This window comes from Lathamus discolor, chromosome W (assembly GCF_037157495.1).
Source record: "Lathamus discolor isolate bLatDis1 chromosome W, bLatDis1.hap1, whole genome shotgun sequence".
In the NCBI taxonomy this organism is placed as follows: Eukaryota; Metazoa; Chordata; class Aves; order Psittaciformes; family Psittacidae; genus Lathamus; species Lathamus discolor.
Genome location: NC_088908.1, coordinates 1,892,559 through 1,910,058, shown reverse-complemented (window position 1 = coordinate 1,910,058; position 17,500 = coordinate 1,892,559).

Sequence of the window (17,500 nt, the reverse complement as noted above, 5' to 3'; positions counted from 1 at the left end):
CTTCCTTCCTTCCTTCCTTCCTTCCTTTTCTGACTGCCTGTGTGCCATGCCGGAGCTTCCTTCCTTCCTTCCTTCCTTCCTTTGTTCCTTCCTTCATTCCTTTCTGCATTCCTATCTTCCTTCCTTCCTTCCTTGCTTGCTTCCTACCTTCCTTCCTTCCTTCCTTCTCTGACTGCCAGTCTGCCATTCCGGAACTTCTTACCTTCCTTTCTTCATTCATTCATTCCTTCCTTCCTTCCTTGCTTCCTTCCTTCCTTTCTTCCTTCTCTGACTGCCAGTCTGCCATACCGAACCTATCCTCCTTCCTTCCTTCCTTCCTTCCTTCCATCTTTCCTTCCTTCTTCCTTCTTTCCTCTCTGCCTGCCCATCTGCCATGCCGTATCTACCTTCCTACATTCCTTCCTTGCTTCCTTGCTTCCTTTCTTCCTTCCTTCCTTTCTTCCTTCCTTCCTTTCTTCCGTCTCTGACTGCCAGTCTGCACTACTGAACATATCTACCTTCCTTCCTTCCTTCCTTCTTTCCAATCTTCCTTCCTTCCTTCCTTCCTTCTCTGCCTGCCAGTTTGCCATGCCAGAACTTCCTACCTCCCTTCCTTCCATCCTGACTTCCTTATTCCTTCCTTCCTTCCTTCCTTCCTTCCTTCCTTCCTTCCTTCCTTCCTTCCTTCCTTCCTTCCTTCCTTCCTTCCTTCCTTCCTTCCTTCCTTTTCTGACTGCCAGTGTGCCATGCCGTATGTTCTTTCCTTCCTTTCCTCGTTTCCTTCCTCCCTTCCTTTGTTCCTTCCTTCTCTGGCAGCCAGTCTTCCATGCCAGACCTACATTCCTTCCTTTCTTTCCTTCCTTTCTTTATTCCATCCTATCTTCCTTCTTCCTTCCTTCCTTCCTTCCTATCATCCTTATTTCCTTCCTTCCTATCTTCCTTCCTTTCTTCCTTCCTTCCTTAACTTCCTTCCTTCCTTCCTTCTCTTTCTGCCAGTCTGCCATACCGAACCTATCTTCCTTCCTGCCTTCTTTACTCTCTCACTGCTATGCCCGACTTTCCTTCCTTCCTTCCTTCCTTGTCAGTCTGCCAGTCTGCCATTCTGGAACTTCCTTTCTTTCTTCCATCCTTACTTCCTTCCTTCCTTTCTGACTTCCTTATTCCTTCCTTCCTTCCTGTCTTCCTTCCGATCTTCCTTCCTTCGTTCGTTCGTTCCTTCCACCCATCCTTTTTTCCTTCGTTCCTTCCTTCTCTGACTGGCAGTCTTCCATGCCAGACCTACATTCCTTCCTATCTTCCGTCCTTTCTTCCTTCCTTCTTTCCTTCCTTCCTTCCAACCTACCTACCTTCCTTTCTTCCTTCTCTGACTGCCAGTCTACCATACCGAACCTATCCTTCTTCCTTCCTTCATTCCTTCATTCTTTCCACTCTGCCTGCCAAGCTGCCATGCAGGAACTTCCTTCCTTCCCTCCTTCCTGACTTCTTTATTCCTTCCTTCCTTCCTTCCTTCCTTCCTTCCTTCCTTCCTTCCTTCCTTCCTTCCTTCCTTCCTTCCTTCCTTCCTTTCTGCCTTCCTACCTTCCTTCTTTTTACCTTACTTCCTCTATGAATGACAGTCTGCCATGCCGGATCTTCCTTCCTACCTTCCTTTCTTCCTTCTTTCGTTCTTCCTTCCTTCCTTCCTTACTGCCATCCTTCCTTACTTACTTTTTTCCTTACTTCCTCTATGACTGACAATCTGCAATGCCGGATCTTCCTTCCTTCCTTCCTTCATTCCTTCCTTCGTTCCTTCCTTCCTTCTTTCCTATCTTCTTTTCATCGTTCCTTCCTTCCTTCCTTCCTTCCTTCCTTCCTTCCTTTTCTGACTGCCAGTGTGCCATGCCTTATGTTCTTTCCTTCCTTTACTGTTTCCTTCCTTCCTTCCTTTGTTCCTTCCTTCTCTGACTGCCAATCTTCCATGCCAGTCCTACATTCCTTCCTTTCTTTCCTTCCTTTCTTTATTCCTTCTTATCTTCCTCCTTCCTTCCTTCCTTCCTTCCTTCCTTAATTCCTTCCTTCCTTCCTTCCTTCCTTCCTTCTTTCCTTACTTTCTTCCTTCCTTCCATTCTTCCCTCCTTCCTATCTTCCTTCCTTCCTTCCTTCCTACCTTCCATCCTTCCTTCCTACCTTTCTACCTTTCTTCTTTCTCTGACTGCCAGTCTGCCATACAGAACCTATCCTTCTTCCTTCCTTCCTTCCTTCCTTCTTTCCTCTCTGCCTGCGAGTCTGCCATGCCGGAAGTTTCCTCCTTCCTTCCTTCCTGACTTCCTTATTCCTTCCTTCCTTCCTTCCTTCCTTTCTTCCTTTCTTCCTTCTCTGACTCCCAGTCTGCCATACGGAACCTATCCTCCTTCCTTCCTTCTTTCCACTCTGCCTGATACTCTGTCATGCCAGAACTTCCTACCTTCCTTCTTTCCTTCCTTCCTTTCTTCCTTCCTATCTTCCTTCCTTCCTTTCTTCCTTCTATGTGCGTCAGTCTGCCATGCTGGACTACCTGCGCTTCCTTCCTTCCTGTCTTCCTTATTCCTTCCTTCCTTCCTGTCTTCCTTCCTTCCTATTTCCTTCCTTCGTTCGTTCGTTCCTTCCTTCCTTCCTTCTTTCCTTTGTTCCTTCCTTCTCTGACTGGCAGTCTTCCATGCCAGACCTACATTCCTTCCTATCTTCCGTCCTTTCTTCCATCCTTCTTTCCTTCCGTCCTTCCTTCCTGCCTTCCTGCCTTCCTTCCATTCTTCATTCCTTCCTATATTCCTTCCTTCCTACCTTCCTTCTTTTCTTCGTTCTCTGACTGCCTGTCTACCATACCAAATCTATCCTTCTTCCTTCCTTCCTTCCTTCTTTCCACTCTGCCTGTCAAGCTGCCATGCAGGAACTTCCTTCCTTCCTCACTTCCTTATTCCTTCCTTCCTTCCTTCCTTCCTTCCTTCCTTCCTTCCTTCCTTCCTTCCTTTCTGCCTTCCTTTCTGCCTTCCTTCCTTCCTTCTTTTTTCCTTACTTCCGCTATGACTGACAGTCTTCCATGCCGAATCTTTCTTCCTTCCTTCCTTCCTTCCTTCCTTCCTTCCTTCCTTCCTTCCTTCCTTCCTTCCTTCCTTCCTCCCTTCCTTCCTTCCTCCCTTCCTTCCTTCGTTCTTTCCTATCTTCCTTCCTTCCTTCATTCCTTCTCTGACAGCCAGTCTGCCATGCCGAACCTACCATCCTTTCTTCCTTCCTTCCTTTCTTCCTTCCTACCTTCTTTCCATCCATCCTTCCATCATCTCTGACTGTCAGTCTGCCATGCCGGATCTTCCTTCCTTCCTTGCTTCCTTCCTTTTTTCCTGTCTTACTTCCTTCCTCTCTTCCTTCCTTCGTTCTTTCCTTCCTTCCTTCCTTCTCTGATTGCCAGTCTACCATGCCGGATCTTCCTTCCTACCTTCCTTCCTAGCTTCCTTGCATCCTACCTTCCTTCCTTTCTTTCTTCCTTCTCTGACTGCTAGCCTGCAATACCGAACATATCTTCCTTCCTTCCTTCCTTCCTACTCTGCCTGCCAGTTTGCCATTCCTGAAATTCCTACCTCCCTTTCTTCCTTCCTGACTTCCTTTTTCCTTCATTGTTTCCTTCCTTCCTTCCTTTCTTCCTTCCTTCCTTAACTTCCTTCCTTCCTTCCTTCTCTTTCTACCAGTCTGCCATAACGAACCTATCTTCCTTCCATCCTTCTTTCCTCTCTCACTGCCAGACTGCTATGCCGGACTTTCCTTCCTTCCTTCTCAGACTGACAATTTGCCATGCCGGAACTTCGTTCCTTCCTTCCTTCCTTCCTTCCTTCCTTCCTTCCTTCCTTCCTTCCTTCCTTCCTTCCTTCCTTCATCTCTGACGGACTGTCTGCCATGCCGGATCACCCTCCCTTCCTTCCTTCTTTCCTATCTTCCTTCCTTCCTTCCTTCCTACCTTCCTTCTCTAATTGCCAGTCTTCCATGCCACACCTACATTCCTTCCTTTCTTTCCTTCCTTCCTTCCATCCTTCTTTCCTTCCTTTCTTCCTTCCTTCCATTCTTCCTTCCTTCCTATCTTCCTTCCTTTCTTCCTTCCTGTCTTCCTTCCTTTCTTCCTTTCTTCCTTCCTATCTTCCTTCCTTCCTTTCTTCCTTCTTTCCACAATGCCTGCCAGTCTGCCATGCAGGAACTTCCTTCCTTCCTTCCTTCCTTTCTTCCTTATTCCTTCCTTCCTTCCTGTCTTCCTTACTTCCTTCCTTTCTTCCTTCCTATCTTCCTTCTTTTCTACCTTCTCTGACTGCCTGTCTACCATACCGAATCTATCCTTCTTCCTTTCTTCCTTCCTTCCTTCTTTCTGCTCTGCCTGCCAAGCTGCCATGCAGGAACTTCCTTCCTTCCTTCCTTCCTTCCTTCCTTCCTTCCTTCCTTCCTTCCTTCCTTCCTTCCTTCCTTCCTTCCTTCCTTCCTTCCTTCCTCACTTCCTTATTCCTTCCTTCCTTCCTTCCTTCCTTCCTTCCTTCCTTCCTTCCTTCCTTCCTTCCTCCCTTCCTTCCCTCCTTCCTTCCTTCCTTCCTTCCTTCCTTTCTGCCTTCCTTCCTTCCTTCTTTTTTCCTTACTTCCGCTATGACTGACAGTCTGCCATGCTGGATCTTCCTTCCTTCCTTCCTTCCTTCATTCCTTCCTTCCTTCCTCCCTTCCTTCCATCCTCCCTTCCTTCCTTCCTTCATTACTTCCTTCCTTCCTCCCTTCCTTCCTTCCTCCCTTCCTTCCTTCCTTCCTTCCTTCCTTTTCTGACTGCCAGTTTGCCATGCCTTATGTTCTTTCCTTCCTTTCCTTGTTTCCTTCCTTCCTTCCTTTGTTCCTTCCTTCTCTGACTGCCAATCTTCCATGCCAGTCCTACATTCCTTCCTTTCTTTCCTTCCTTTCTTTATTCCTTCCTATCTTCCTCCTTCCTTCCTTCCTTCCTTAATTCCTTCCTTCCTTCCTTCCTTCCTTCCTTCCTTCCTTCCATCCATCCATCCATCCATCATCGCTGACGGACTGTCTGCCATGCCGGATCTCCCTCCCTTCTTTCCTTCCTTCCTTCCTTCCTTCCTTCCTTCCTTCCTTCCTTCCTTCCTTCCTTCCTTCCTCCCTTCCTTCTCTGATTGCCAGTCTTCCATGCCACACCTACATTCCTTCCTTCCTTCCTTTCTTTCTTTCCTTCCTTCCTTCCTTCCTTCCTTCCTTCCTTCCTTCCTTCCTTCCTTCCTTCTTTCCTTCCTTCCTTCCTTCTTTCCTTCCTTTCTTCCTTCCTTCCATTCTTCCCTCCTTCCTATCTTCCTTCCTTCCTTCCTTCCTACCTTCCATCCTTCCTTCCTACCTTTCTTCCTTTCTTCCTTCTCTGACTGCCAGTCTGCCATACAGAACCTATCCTTCTTCCTTCCTTCCATTCTTCCTTCCTTCCTATCTTTTTTCCTTCCTTCCTTCCTACCTTCCATCCTTCATTCCTACCTTTTTTCCTTTCTTCCATCTCTGACTGCCAGTCTGCCATATAGAACCTATCCTTCTTCCTTCGTTCCATTCTTCCTTCCTTCCTATCTTCCTTCCTTCCTTCCTACCTTCCATCCTTCCTTCCTACCTTTCTACCTTTCTTCTTTCTCTGACTGCCAGTCTGCCATACAGAACCTATCCTTCTTCCTTCCTTCCTTCCTTCCTTCTTTCCTCTCTGCCTGCGAGTCTGCCATGCCGGAAGTTTCCTCCTTCCTTCCTTCCTGACTTCCTTATTCCTTCCTTCCTTCCTTCCTTCCTTCCTTTCTTTCTTCCTTCCTTCTCTGACTCCCAGTCTGCCATACGGAACATATCCTCCTTCCTTCCTTCTTTCCACTCTGCCTGACACTCTGTCATGCCGGAACTTCCTACCTTCCTTCTTTTTTCCTTACTTCCGCTATGACTGACAGTCTTCCATGCCGAATCTTCCTTCCTTCCTTCCTTCCTTCCTTCCTTCCTTCCTTCCTTCCTTCCTTCCTTCCTTTCTCCCTTCCTTCCTTCCTTCCTTCCTTCCTTCCTTCGTTCTTTCCTATCTTCCTTCCTTCCTTCATTCCTTCTCTGACAGCCAGTCTGCCATGCCGAACCTACCATCCTTTCTTCCTTCCTTCCTTTCTTCCTTCCTACCTTCTTTCCATCCATCCTTCCATCATCTCTGACTGTCAGTCTGCCATGCCGGATCTTCCTTCCTTCCTTGCTTCCTTCCTTTTTTCCTGTCTTACTTCCTTCCTCTCTTCCTTCCTTCGTTCTTTCCTTCCTTCCTTCCTTCTCTGATTGCCAGTCTACCATGCCAGATCTTCCTTCCTACCTTCCTTCCTAGCTTCCTTGCATCCTACCTTCCTTCCTTTCTTTCTTCCTTCTCTGACTGCTAGCCTGCAATACCGAACATATTTTCCTTCCTTCCTTCCTTCCTACTCTGCCTGCCAGTTTGCCATTCCTGAAATTCCTACCTCCCTACTGCCGGACTGCTATGCCGGACTTTCCTTCCTTCCTTCCTTCTTTCCTTCTCAGACTGACAATTTGCCATGCCGGAACTTCGTTCCTTCTTTCCTTCCTTCCTTCCTTCCTTCCTTCCTTCCTTCCTTCCTTCCTTCCTTCCTTCCTTCCTTCATCTCTGACGGACTGTCTGCCATGCCGGATCACCCTCCCTTCCTTCCTTCTTTCCTATCTTCCTTCCTTCCTTCCTTCCTACCTTCCTTCTCTAATTACCAGTCTTCCATGCCACACCTACATTCCATCCTTTCCTTCCTTCCTTCCTTCCATCCTTCTTTCCTTCCTTTCTTCCTTCCTTCCATTCTTCCTTCCTTCCTATCTTCCTTCCTTTCTTCCTTCCTGTCTTCCTTCCTTTCTTCCTTTCTTCCTTCCTATCTTCCTTCCTTCCTTTCTTCCTTCTTTCCACAATGCCTGCCAGTCTGCCATGCAGGAACTTCCTTCCTTCCTTCCTTCCTTTCTTCCTTATTCCTTCCTTCCTTCCTTCCTGTCTTCCTTACTTCCTTCCTTTCTTCCTTCCTATCTTCCTTCTTTTCTACCTTCTCTGACTGCCTGTCTACCATACCGAATCTATCCTTCTTCCTTCCTTCTTTCCACTCTGCCTGCCAAGCTGCCATGCAGGAACATCCTTCCTTCCTTCCTTCCTTCCTTCCTTCCTTCCTCACTTCCTTATTCCTTCCTTCCTTCCTTCCTTCCTTCCTTCCTCCCTTCCTTCCCTCCTTCCTTCCTTCCTTCCTTCCTTTCTGCCTTCCTTCCTTCCTTCTTTTTTCCTTACTTCCGCTATGACTGACTGTCTGCCATGCTGGATCTTCCTTCCTTCCTTCCTTCCTTCCTTCCTTCCTTCATTCCTTCCTTCCTTCCTCCCTTCCTTCAATCCTCCCTTCCTTCCTTCCTTCATTCATTCCTTCCTTCCTTCCTTCCTCCCTTCCTTCCTTCCTCCCTTCCTTCCTTCCTCCCTTCCTTCCTTCCTTCCTTCCTTCCTTCCTTTTCTGACTGCCAGTTTGCCATGCCTTATGTTCTTTCCTTCCTTTATTGTTTCCTTCCTTCCTTCCTTTGTTCCTTCCTTCTCTGACTGCCAATCTTCCATGCCAGTCCTACATTCCTTCCTTTCTTTCCTTCCTTTCTTTATTCCTTCTTATCTTCCTCCTTCCTTCCTTCCTTCCTTCCTTCCTTCCTTCCTTCCTTCCTCCCTCCCTCCCTCCCTCCCTCCCTCCCTCCCTCCCTCCCTTTCTTCCTACTTTCCTATCTTCCTTCCTTCCTATCTTCCTTCCATCCTTCCTTCCTTTCTCCCTCCCTTCCTTCCTTTTTTCGCACCTTCCTAGCTTCCTTCCTTTCTCCCTCCCTTCCTTCCTTCTTTCCTACCTTCCTTGCTTCCTTCCTTTCTCCCTCCTTACCTTCCTTCTTTCCTATCTACCTTCCTACCTTCCTTTCTTTCTTTCCTTCCTTCTATGACAGCCAATGTGCCGTGCTGGACCTATCTTCCTTCCTTCCCTCCTTCCTTCCTTCCTTCCTTTTTCCCTTCCTTCCTTTCTTCCTTCCTTCTTTCCTACCTTCCTTCTTTCCTTCTTTCCTTCCTTCCTTCCTTCCTTCTTTCCTTCCTTCCTTCCTTCCTTCCTTCCTTCTCTGACAGCCAATCTGCCATGCCGGACCTATATTCCTTCCTTTCCTCCTTCCTTCCTTCCTCTCTTACTGCCAGCCTGCCATACCGGATCTTCCTTCCTTCTTTCCTTCCTTCCTTCTTTCCTTCTTTCCTTCCTTCCTTCCTTCCTTTTTTCCTTTCTTCCTTCTCTGACTCACAGTCTGCATACCGAGCCTATCCTCCTTCCTTCCTTCCTTCCTTCTTTCCACTCTGCCTGCCACTCTGCCATGCCAGAACTTCCTTCTTTCCTTCCTTCCTTCCTTCCTTCCTTCCTTTCTTCCTTATTCCTTCCTTCCTTCCTTTCTCCCTCCCTTCCTTCCTTCTTTCCTTCCTTCCTTCCTTCCTTCCTTCCTTCCTTAATTCCTTCTCTGACAGCCAGTCTGCCATGCCGGGCCTATCTTCCTTCCTTCCCTCCTTCCTTCCTTCCTTCATTCCTTTCTTCCTTCTCTGACAGCCAATCTTCCATGCCTGGCCTTCCTTCCTTCCTCCCTTCCTTCCTTCCTTCCTCCCTTCCTCTCTTTCTTCCTGTCTTCCTTCCTTCCTTCCTTTCTTCCTTCTATGAGTGTCAGTCTGCCATGCTGGACTACCTACACTTACTTCCTTCCTGCCTTCCTTCCTGACTTCCTTATTCGTTCCTTCCTTCATTCCTCCCTTCCTTCCTTCTTTCCTTCTTTCCTTCCTTCTTCTTTCCTTCTTTCCTTCCTTTCTTCCTTTCTTCCTTCTCTGTCTCTCAGTCTGCATAGCGAACCTGTCCTCCTTCCTTCCTTCCTTCTTTCCACTCTGCCTGCCACTCTGCCTTGCTGGAACTTCCTTCCTTCCTTCTTTCCTTCCTGTCTTCCTTATTCCTTCCTTCCTTCCTTCCTTCCTTCCTTTCTCCCTCCCTTCCTTCCTTCTTTCCTACCTTCCTTGTTTCCTTCCTTCCTTCCTTCCTTAATTACTTCTCTGACAGCCTGTATGCCATGCCGGACCTATCTTCCTTCCTTCCTTCCTTCCTTCCTTCCTTCTCTGACAGCCAAGCTGCCATGCCGGACCTATATTCCTTCCTTTCCTCCTTCCTTCCTTCATTCCTCCGTTCCGTCTTTCTTATCTTCCTTCCTTCCTTCTTTCCTTCATTCCTCCCTTCCTTCCTTCCTTCTTTCCTTCTTTCCTTCCTTCTTCTTTCCTTCCTTCCTTCCTTTCTTCCTTTCTTCCTTCTCTGTCTCTCAGTCTGCATAGCGAACCTGTCCTCCTTCCTTCCTTCCCTCCTTCCTTCTTTCCACTCTGCATTCCACTCTGCCATTCTGAAAATTAATTCCTTCCTTCCTTCTTACCTATCTTCCTTCCTTCCTTCCTTCTTTCCAATCTTCCCTCCTTCCTTCCTTCCTCTCTGACTGCCAGTCTGCCATGCCAGATCTTTTTTCCTTCCTTCCTTCCTTCTTTCCTTCTTTCCTTCCTTCCTTCCTTTCTTCCTTTCTTCCTTCACTGACTCCCAGTCTGCATTCCGAATCTATCCTCCTTCCTTCCTTCCTTCCTTCTTTCCACTCTGAATGCCACTCTGCCATGCTGGAACTTCCTTCCTTCCTTCTTTCCTTCCTGTCTTCCTAATTCCTTCCTTCCTTCCTTCCTTCCTTCCTTCCTTCCTTCCTTTCTCCCTCCCTTCCTTACCACTTTCCTATCTTCCTTCCTTCTTTCCTTCCATACTTCCTTCCTTTCTCCCTCCCTTCCTTCCTTCTTTCGTACCTTCCTTGCTTCCTTCCTTTCTTCCTCCCTTCCTTCCTTCTTTCTTACCTTCCTTGCTTCCTTCCTTTCTCCCTCCCTAACTTCCTTCTTTCCTATGCCAGATCTTTTTTCCTTCCTTCCTTCCTTCCTTCCTTCCTTCCTTCCTTCCTTCCTTCCTTCCTTCCTTCCTTCCTTCCTTCCTTCCTTCCTTCCTTCCTTCCTTCCTTCCTTCTATAACAGCCAATGTGCCATGCCGGACCTATCTTCCCACCTTCCCTCCTTCCTTCCTTCCTTCCTTTTTCCCTTCCTTCCTTTCTTCCTTCCTTCTTTCCTACCTTCCTTCCTTCCTCTCTGACTGCCAGTCTGCCATACCGGATCTTACTTCCTTCTTTCCTTCCTTCCTTCTTTCCTCCTTTCCTTCCTTCCTTCCTTCCTTCCTTTCTTCCTTTCTTCCTTCTCTGACTCACAGTCTGCATACCGAGCCTATCCTCCTTCCTTCCTTCCTTCCTTCTTTCCACTCTGCCTGCCACTCTGCCTTTCCGGGACTTCCTTCCTTCCTTCTTTCCTTCCTGTCTTCATTATTCCTTCCTTCCTTCGTTCCTTCCTTTCTCCCTCCCTTCCTTCCTTCCTTCCTTCCTTCCTTCCTTCCTTCCTTCCTTCCTTCCCTCCTTCCTTCCTTCCTTCCTTCCTCCCTCCCTCTCTCCCTCCCTCCCTCCCTCCCTTCCTTTTTTCCTTAATTCCTTCTCTGACAGCCAGTCTGCCATGCCGGGCCTATCTTCCTTCCTTCCCTCCTTCCTTCCTTCCTTCATTCCATTCTTCCTTCTCTGACGGCCAGTCTTCCATGCCAGGCCTTCCTTGCTTCCTCCCTTCCTTCCTTCCTCCCTTCCTTTCTTCCTTCCTGTCTTCCTTCCTTCCTTACTTTCTTCCTTCTATGAGTGTCAGTCTGCCGTGCTGGACTACCTACGCTTACTTCCTTCCTGCTTTCCTTCCTGACTTCCTTATTCCTTCCTTCCTTCGTTCCTTCCTTCTTTCCTATCTTCCGTCCTTTCTTCCTCCCTTCCTTCCTTCCTATCTTCCTTCATTACTTCCTATATTCCTTCCTTCCTTCCTATATTCCTTCCTTGCTTCCTTCCATCCTTCCATTTCTCCCAGTCGGCCATACCAAACCTGTCCTCCTTCCTTCCTTCCTTCCTTCCTTCTTTCCACTCTGCCTTCCACTCTGCTATGCTGGAACTTCCTTCTTTCCTTCTTTCCTTCCTGACTTCCTCATTCCATCCTTTCTTCCTTCCTATGTGTCTGTCTTCCTTCCTTCCTTTTTCCCATCTTCCTTCCTTCCTTCCTTCCTTCCTTCCTTCCATCCTTCCTTCCTTCCTTCCTTTCTTCCTTAACTTTCTTCTTTCCTATCTTCCTTCCTTGCTTCCTTCCTTCCTTCCTTCCTTCCTGTCTTCCTTCCTTCCTATCTTCTTTCGTTCGTTCGTTCCTCTTTCCTTTCTTCTTTCTTTCCTTCTTTCCTTTCTTCCTTCTTTCTTTCGTTCCTTTCTTCTCTGACTGCCAATGTTCCATGCCAGACCTACATTCCTTCCTTTATTTCCTTCCTTCCTACATACCTTCCTATCTTCCGTCCTTTCTTCCTCCCTTCCTTCCTTCCTATCTTCCTTCATTACTTCCTATATTCCTTCCTTCCTTCCTATATTCCTTCCTTGCTTCCTTCCATCCTTCCATTTCTCCCAGTCGGCCATACCAAACCTGTCCTCCTTCCTTCCTTCCTTCCTTCCTTCTTTCCACTCTGCCTTCCACTCTGCTATGCTGGAACTTCCTTCCTTCCTTCTTTCCTTCCTGATTTCCTCATTCCATCCTTTCTTCCTTCCTTTGTGTCTGTCTTCCTTCCTTCCTTTTTCCCATCTTCCTTCCTTCCTTCCTTCCTTCCTTCCTTTCTTCCTTAACTTTCTTCTTTCCTATCTTCCTTCCTTGCTTCCTTCCTTCCTGTCTTCCTTCCTTCCTTCTCTGACTGCCAGTCTACCATGCCCGACCTTCTTTCCTTCCTTCCTTCCTTCCTTCCTTTCTTCCTTCCTTCCTTCCTTCCTTCCTTCCTTCCTATCTTCCTTCCTTGCTTCTTTCATTCCTTCCTGTCTTCCTTCCTTCCATCCTTCCTTCCTTCTTTCCTTCCTTCCTTCTCTGACTGCCAGTGTGCCATGCCATGCCTTCTTTCTTTCCTTCCCTTCTTTCCTTCCCTCCTTCCGTCGTTCCTTCCTTGTCTGTCTGCCAGTCTTCCATGCCAGACCTACAGTCCTTCCTTTCTTTCCTTCCTTTCTTTATTCCTTCCTATCATTCCCCTTCCTTCCTTCCTTCCTTCTTTCCTCCCTTCCTATCTTCCTTCCTTCCTTCCTATCTTCCTTCCTTCCTTCCTTTGTTCCTTAACTTCCTTCCTTCCTTCCTTCCTCCCTTCCTTCCTTCCTTCCTTCATTCCTATCTTCCTCCCTTCCTTCCATCCTCCCTTCCTACTTCCCTTCCTTCCTTCCTTCTTTCCTATCTTCCTTCCTTCCTTCCTTCTTTCTCTGACAGCCAGTCTGCCATGCCAGACCTACCTTCCTTCCTTCCCTCCCTCCATCCTTTCTTCCTTCCATTCTTCCTTCTCTGACAGCCAGTGTTCCATGTCCGACCTTCCTTCCTTCCTCCCTTCCTTCCTTCCTTCTTATCTTCCTTCTTTCCTTCCTGCCTTCCTTCCTTCCTTCCTTCCTTCCTTCCTTCCTTCCTTCCTTCCTTCCTTCCTTCCTTCCATAACAGCCAATGTGCCATGCCGGACCTATCTTCCCACCTTCCCTCCTTCCTTCCTTCCTTCCTTTTTCCCTTCCTTCCTTTCTTCCTTCCTTCTTTCCTACCTTCCTTCCTTCTTCTCTGACTGCCAGTCTGCCATACCGGATCTTACTTCCTTCTTTCCTTCCTTCCTTCTTTCCTCCTTTCCTTCCTTCCTTCCTTCCTTCCTTTCTTCCTTTCTTCCTTCTCTGACTCACAGTCTGCATACCGAGCCTATCCTCCTTCCTTCCTTCCTTCCTTCTTTCCACTCTGCCTGCCACTCTGCCTTTCCGGGACTTCCTTCCTTCCTTCTTTCCTTCCTGTCTTCATTATTCCTTCCTTCCTTCGTTCCTTCCTTTCTCCCTCCCTTCCTTCCTTCCTTCCTTCCTTCCTTCCTTCCTTCCTTCCTTCCTTCCTTCCTTCCCTCCTTCCTTCCTTCCTTCCTTCCTCCCTCCCTCTCTCCCTCCCTCCCTCCCTCCCTTCCTTTTTTCCTTAATTCCTTCTCTGACAGCCAGTCTGCCATGCTGGGCCTATCTTCCTTCCTTCCCTCCTTCCTTCCTTCCTTCATTCCATTCTTCCTTCTCTGACGGCCAGTCTTCCATGCCAGGCCTTCCTTGCTTCCTCCCTTCCTTCCTTCCTCCCTTCCTTTCTTCCTTCCTGTCTTCCTTCCTTCCTTACTTTCTTCCTTCTATGAGTGTCAGTCTGCCGTGCTGGACTACCTACGCTTACTTCCTTCCTGCTTTCCTTCCTGACTTCCTTATTCCTTCCTTCCTTCGTTCCTTCCTTCTTTCCTATCTTCCGTCCTTTCTTCCTCCCTTCCTTCCTTCCTATCTTCCTTCATTACTTCCTATATTCCTTCCTTCCTTCCTATATTCCTTCCTTGCTTCCTTCCATCCTTCCATTTCTCCCAGTCGGCCATACCAAACCTGTCCTCCTTCCTTCCTTCCTTCCTTCTTTCCACTCTGCCTTCCACTCTGCTATGCTGGAACTTCCTTCCTTCCTTCTTTCCTTCCTGACTTCCTCATTCCATCCTTTCTTCCTTCCTTTGTGTCTGTCTTCCTTCCTTCCTTTTTCCCATCTTCCTTCCTTCCTTCCTTCCTTCCTTCCTTCCTTCCATCCTTCCTTCCTTCCTTCCTTTCTTCCTTAACTTTCTTCTTTCCTATCTTCCTTCCTTGCTTCCTTCCTTCCTTGCTTCCTTCCTGTCTTCCTTCCTTCCTATCTTCTTTCGTTCGTTCGTTCCTCTTTCCTTTCTTCTTTCTTTCCTTCTTTCCTTTCTTCCTTCTTTCTTTCGTTCCTTTCTTCTCTGACTGCCAATGTTCCATGCCAGACCTACATTCCTTCCTTTATTTCCTTCCTTCCTACATACCTTCCAATCTTCCGTCCTTTCTTCCTCCCTTCCTTCCTTCCTATCTTCCTTCATTACTTCCTATATTCCTTCCTTCCTTCCTATATTCCTTCCTTGCTTCCTTCCATCCTTCCATTTCTCCCAGTCGGCCATACCAAACCTGTCCTCCTTCCTTCCTTCCTTCCTTCCTTCTTTCCACTCTGCCTTCCACTCTGCTATGCTGGAACTTCCTTCCTTCCTTCTTTCCTTCCTGACTTCCTCATTCCATCCTTTCTTCCTTCCTTTGTGTCTGTCTTCCTTCCTTCCTTTTTCCCATCTTCCTTCCTTCCTTCCTTCCTTCCTTCCTTCCATCCTTCCTTCCTTCCTTCCTTTCTTCCTTAACTTTCTTCTTTCCTATCTTCCTTCCTAGCTTCCTTCCTTCCTTCCTTCCTTCCTGTCTTCCTTCCTTCCTTCTCTGACTGCCAGTCTACCATGCCCGACCTTCTTTCCTTCCTTCCTTCCTTCCTTCCTTCCTTCCTTCCATCCTTCCTTCCTTCCTTCCTTTCTTCCTTAACTTTCTTCTTTCCTATCTTCCTTCCTTGCTTCCTTCCTTCCTTCCTTCCTGTCTTCCTTCCTTCCTTCTCTGACTGCCAGTCTACCATGCCCGACCTTCTTTCCTTCCTTCCTTCCTTCCTTCCTTTCTTCCTTCCTTCCTTCCTTCCTTCCTTCCTTCCTTCCTATCTTCCTTCCTTGCTTCTTTCATTCCTTCCTGTCTTCCTTCCTTCCATCCTTCCTTCCTTCTTTCCTTCCTTCCTTCTCTGACTGCCAGTGTGCCATGCCATGCCTTCTTTCTTTCCTTTCCTTCTTTCCTTCCCTCCTTCCGTCGTTCCTTCCTTGTCTGTCTGCCAGTCTTCCATGCCAGACCTACAGTCCTTCCTTTCTTTCCTTCCTTTCTTTATTCCTTCCTATCATTCCCCTTCCTTCCTTCCTTCCTTCTTTCCTCCCTTCCTATCTTCCTTCCTTCCTTCCTTCCTATCTTCCTTCCTTCCTTCCTTTGTTCCTTAACTTCCTTCCTTCCTTCCTTCCTCCCTTCCTTCCTTCCTTCCTTCATTCCTATCTTCCTCCCTTCCTTCCATCCTCCCTTCCTACTTCCCTTCCTTCCTTCCTTCTTTCCTATCTTCCTTCCTTCCTTCCTTCTTTCTCTGACAGCCAGTCTGCCATGCCAGACCTACCTTCCTTCCTTCCCTCCCTCCATCCTTTCTTCCTTCCATTCTTCCTTCTCTGACAGCCAGTGTTCCATGTCTGACCTTCCTTCCTTCCTCCCTTCCTTCCTTCCTTCTTATCTTCCTTCTTTCCTTCCTGCCTTCCTTCCTTCCTTTCTTCCTTCTGAACTTCCTTCCTTCCTTTCTTCCTTCTATGAGCGTCAGTCTGCCATGCTGGACTACCTACGGTTACTTCCTTCCTGCCTTCCTTCCTGACTTCCCTATTCCTTCCTTCCTTCCTTCCTTCCTTCCTTCCTTCCTTCCTTCCTTCCTTCCTTCCTTCCTTTCTGACTTCCTTATTCCTTCCTTCCTTCCTGTCTTCCTTCCTTCCTATCTTCCTTCCTTCGCTTGTTCCTTACTTCCTTCCATCTTTCCTTCTTTCCTTCCTACCTGTGTGGGATTGGCTTGTCAAAAAAGGTCACGTTCCCATCAACAAGCTGAAACAAGACATCTGTGTAGAACATGGTGCAGACTTCTCACGCCAGATAATGAGGAACTGAAGGACACCGGCAAACAGCAACATGCTATGACCAATCACTGCCAAGGACACTAAGCGATAAGTGCATGAAATAGAGGATGGTGGGGCGGTGCACGGTGTAGCTGCAAAAATGTAGAGCTTACCCAATACCTTATTTGTGCCAGAACCAATCAAGTGCCGAGTATTTGCATATTTACTGTTATATTAACCGAAGGTATAAGCCCAATAAATGAAGCTTGCTGTTAACTCATATTGAGTCGTCCAAGTCTTCCTTTCACGACAAATGTTGACCCCGACGTGATACTTGTCTTCGTCTTGGATGGTAACAACTCCACGGAAGTGAAAACTGGCACTTGGCTCCAATTTTGCCCCGGAGGGTCAAAGCGGCGTATCGCGCCAAAGGACGACCGTATAGATGGGATCTGGGCGCCGCCGGACTTGCAGTGGCTGTATCGACAGCGTTGCACCAAGGAGGAGGAGCAGCCGAAGCCTAATAGGGCAACTAAGAGCAAGCACCTTAAAAGGGGGTATGGAGAGGCAAGCTGCCCTAAATTTATTAAATTGCTTTTTAGAAAAGTGCGGTATTAAAGAGACAGACTTAAATTTAATGTTGAAATGGTCGAAGACGCATTATCCAGAGGCTGTTGAGTCTACCGTATCTGAGGTCTCTTTGTGGAATGGTGCAAGAATTAAGTTGTGGGAAGCAGCCACAAAAGGCGGTGACACTGAAACTTTTGTTAGTCATTTGAAGAACTATTTTAGAGATGTTAAAGTCAAAAAGTGAGATCGTGGTACCCAGTGTCCCCCCCCCCCCACCCCTGGCCACCCCTGAACCTCTGCCAGTTGCCGCCGCGGCTGCAAAGACTGAGGACAGAGATGAAGACACTCTTTTTGACCCGGGCCCTATTGACCCCAAGAAGGAGCCTGTGCGTGCTCATCAGGCTGCTGTTGCTGCTTCTGAAGTTCTGACGCCTGTTAATTCTGATGCAGACCTGGATGGTCCTTTTGACATGGAGCCGGAAAAGAAGCCTGATTTATATCCCCCAGATCCTCATGATAAATGGGCAGCTGTAAAGGGAGAAGCGAGATGGGTGGGGGATGCAGATGTATTGTGTGCTTTCCCTGTGATATATGTGCTGGGTCAAGACCCGTGGTGGGAAGGTCTCTTGTATGCCCTTATCAGGGGTATCGGGAGGACTGTGGCGGACTGTGGCGGACCGTGGACTTGGGGTCCCATATGCAACTCATTTGAGACGGTCTCTCTGTGATACTCATGTACTAGAAGTTGGCAAATATGCCTATAATTCTATTGACGCTTGGAAACCTTTATAGATATTGCTGGCCACATTTTCTGGCGTAGGCTGGCCACCTGTGTCAGAATGAGTGTGCATTTTGATCATTATAAAAGCCCAAACCTCATACGATGTGAGGGAGGCAGAGCCTCTGCAGGGATGCTCGCTAGGGCTGAGCCTGCCACCTGACACTGCGATGATGCTTGTTGGAGCTGGTTTCCTGATAGTCTTCACAGAGTCCTTGTGCCACGTACTGTACGTGGGACTGTGTAGTGGGAGTAATGATTGTCTGCATTTTGTGTTTCAAATATTGTAGTTGTGTGGAGTGTGCTTGTGGGATCCCATGCGTATGTGTGTGTGATGAGGGCAGATGGTGTTCTATGTATTTTTTTTTGTTATCGTGTCCATGTAAAAGTTTTTAACAGGTAATGGCTTAACATTTCAGGCAAGAAAGGGTTAATGCAAAAGTGTGGTTGCTGACAGGTATTTATGGTTGCTGCTGAAGCAGGC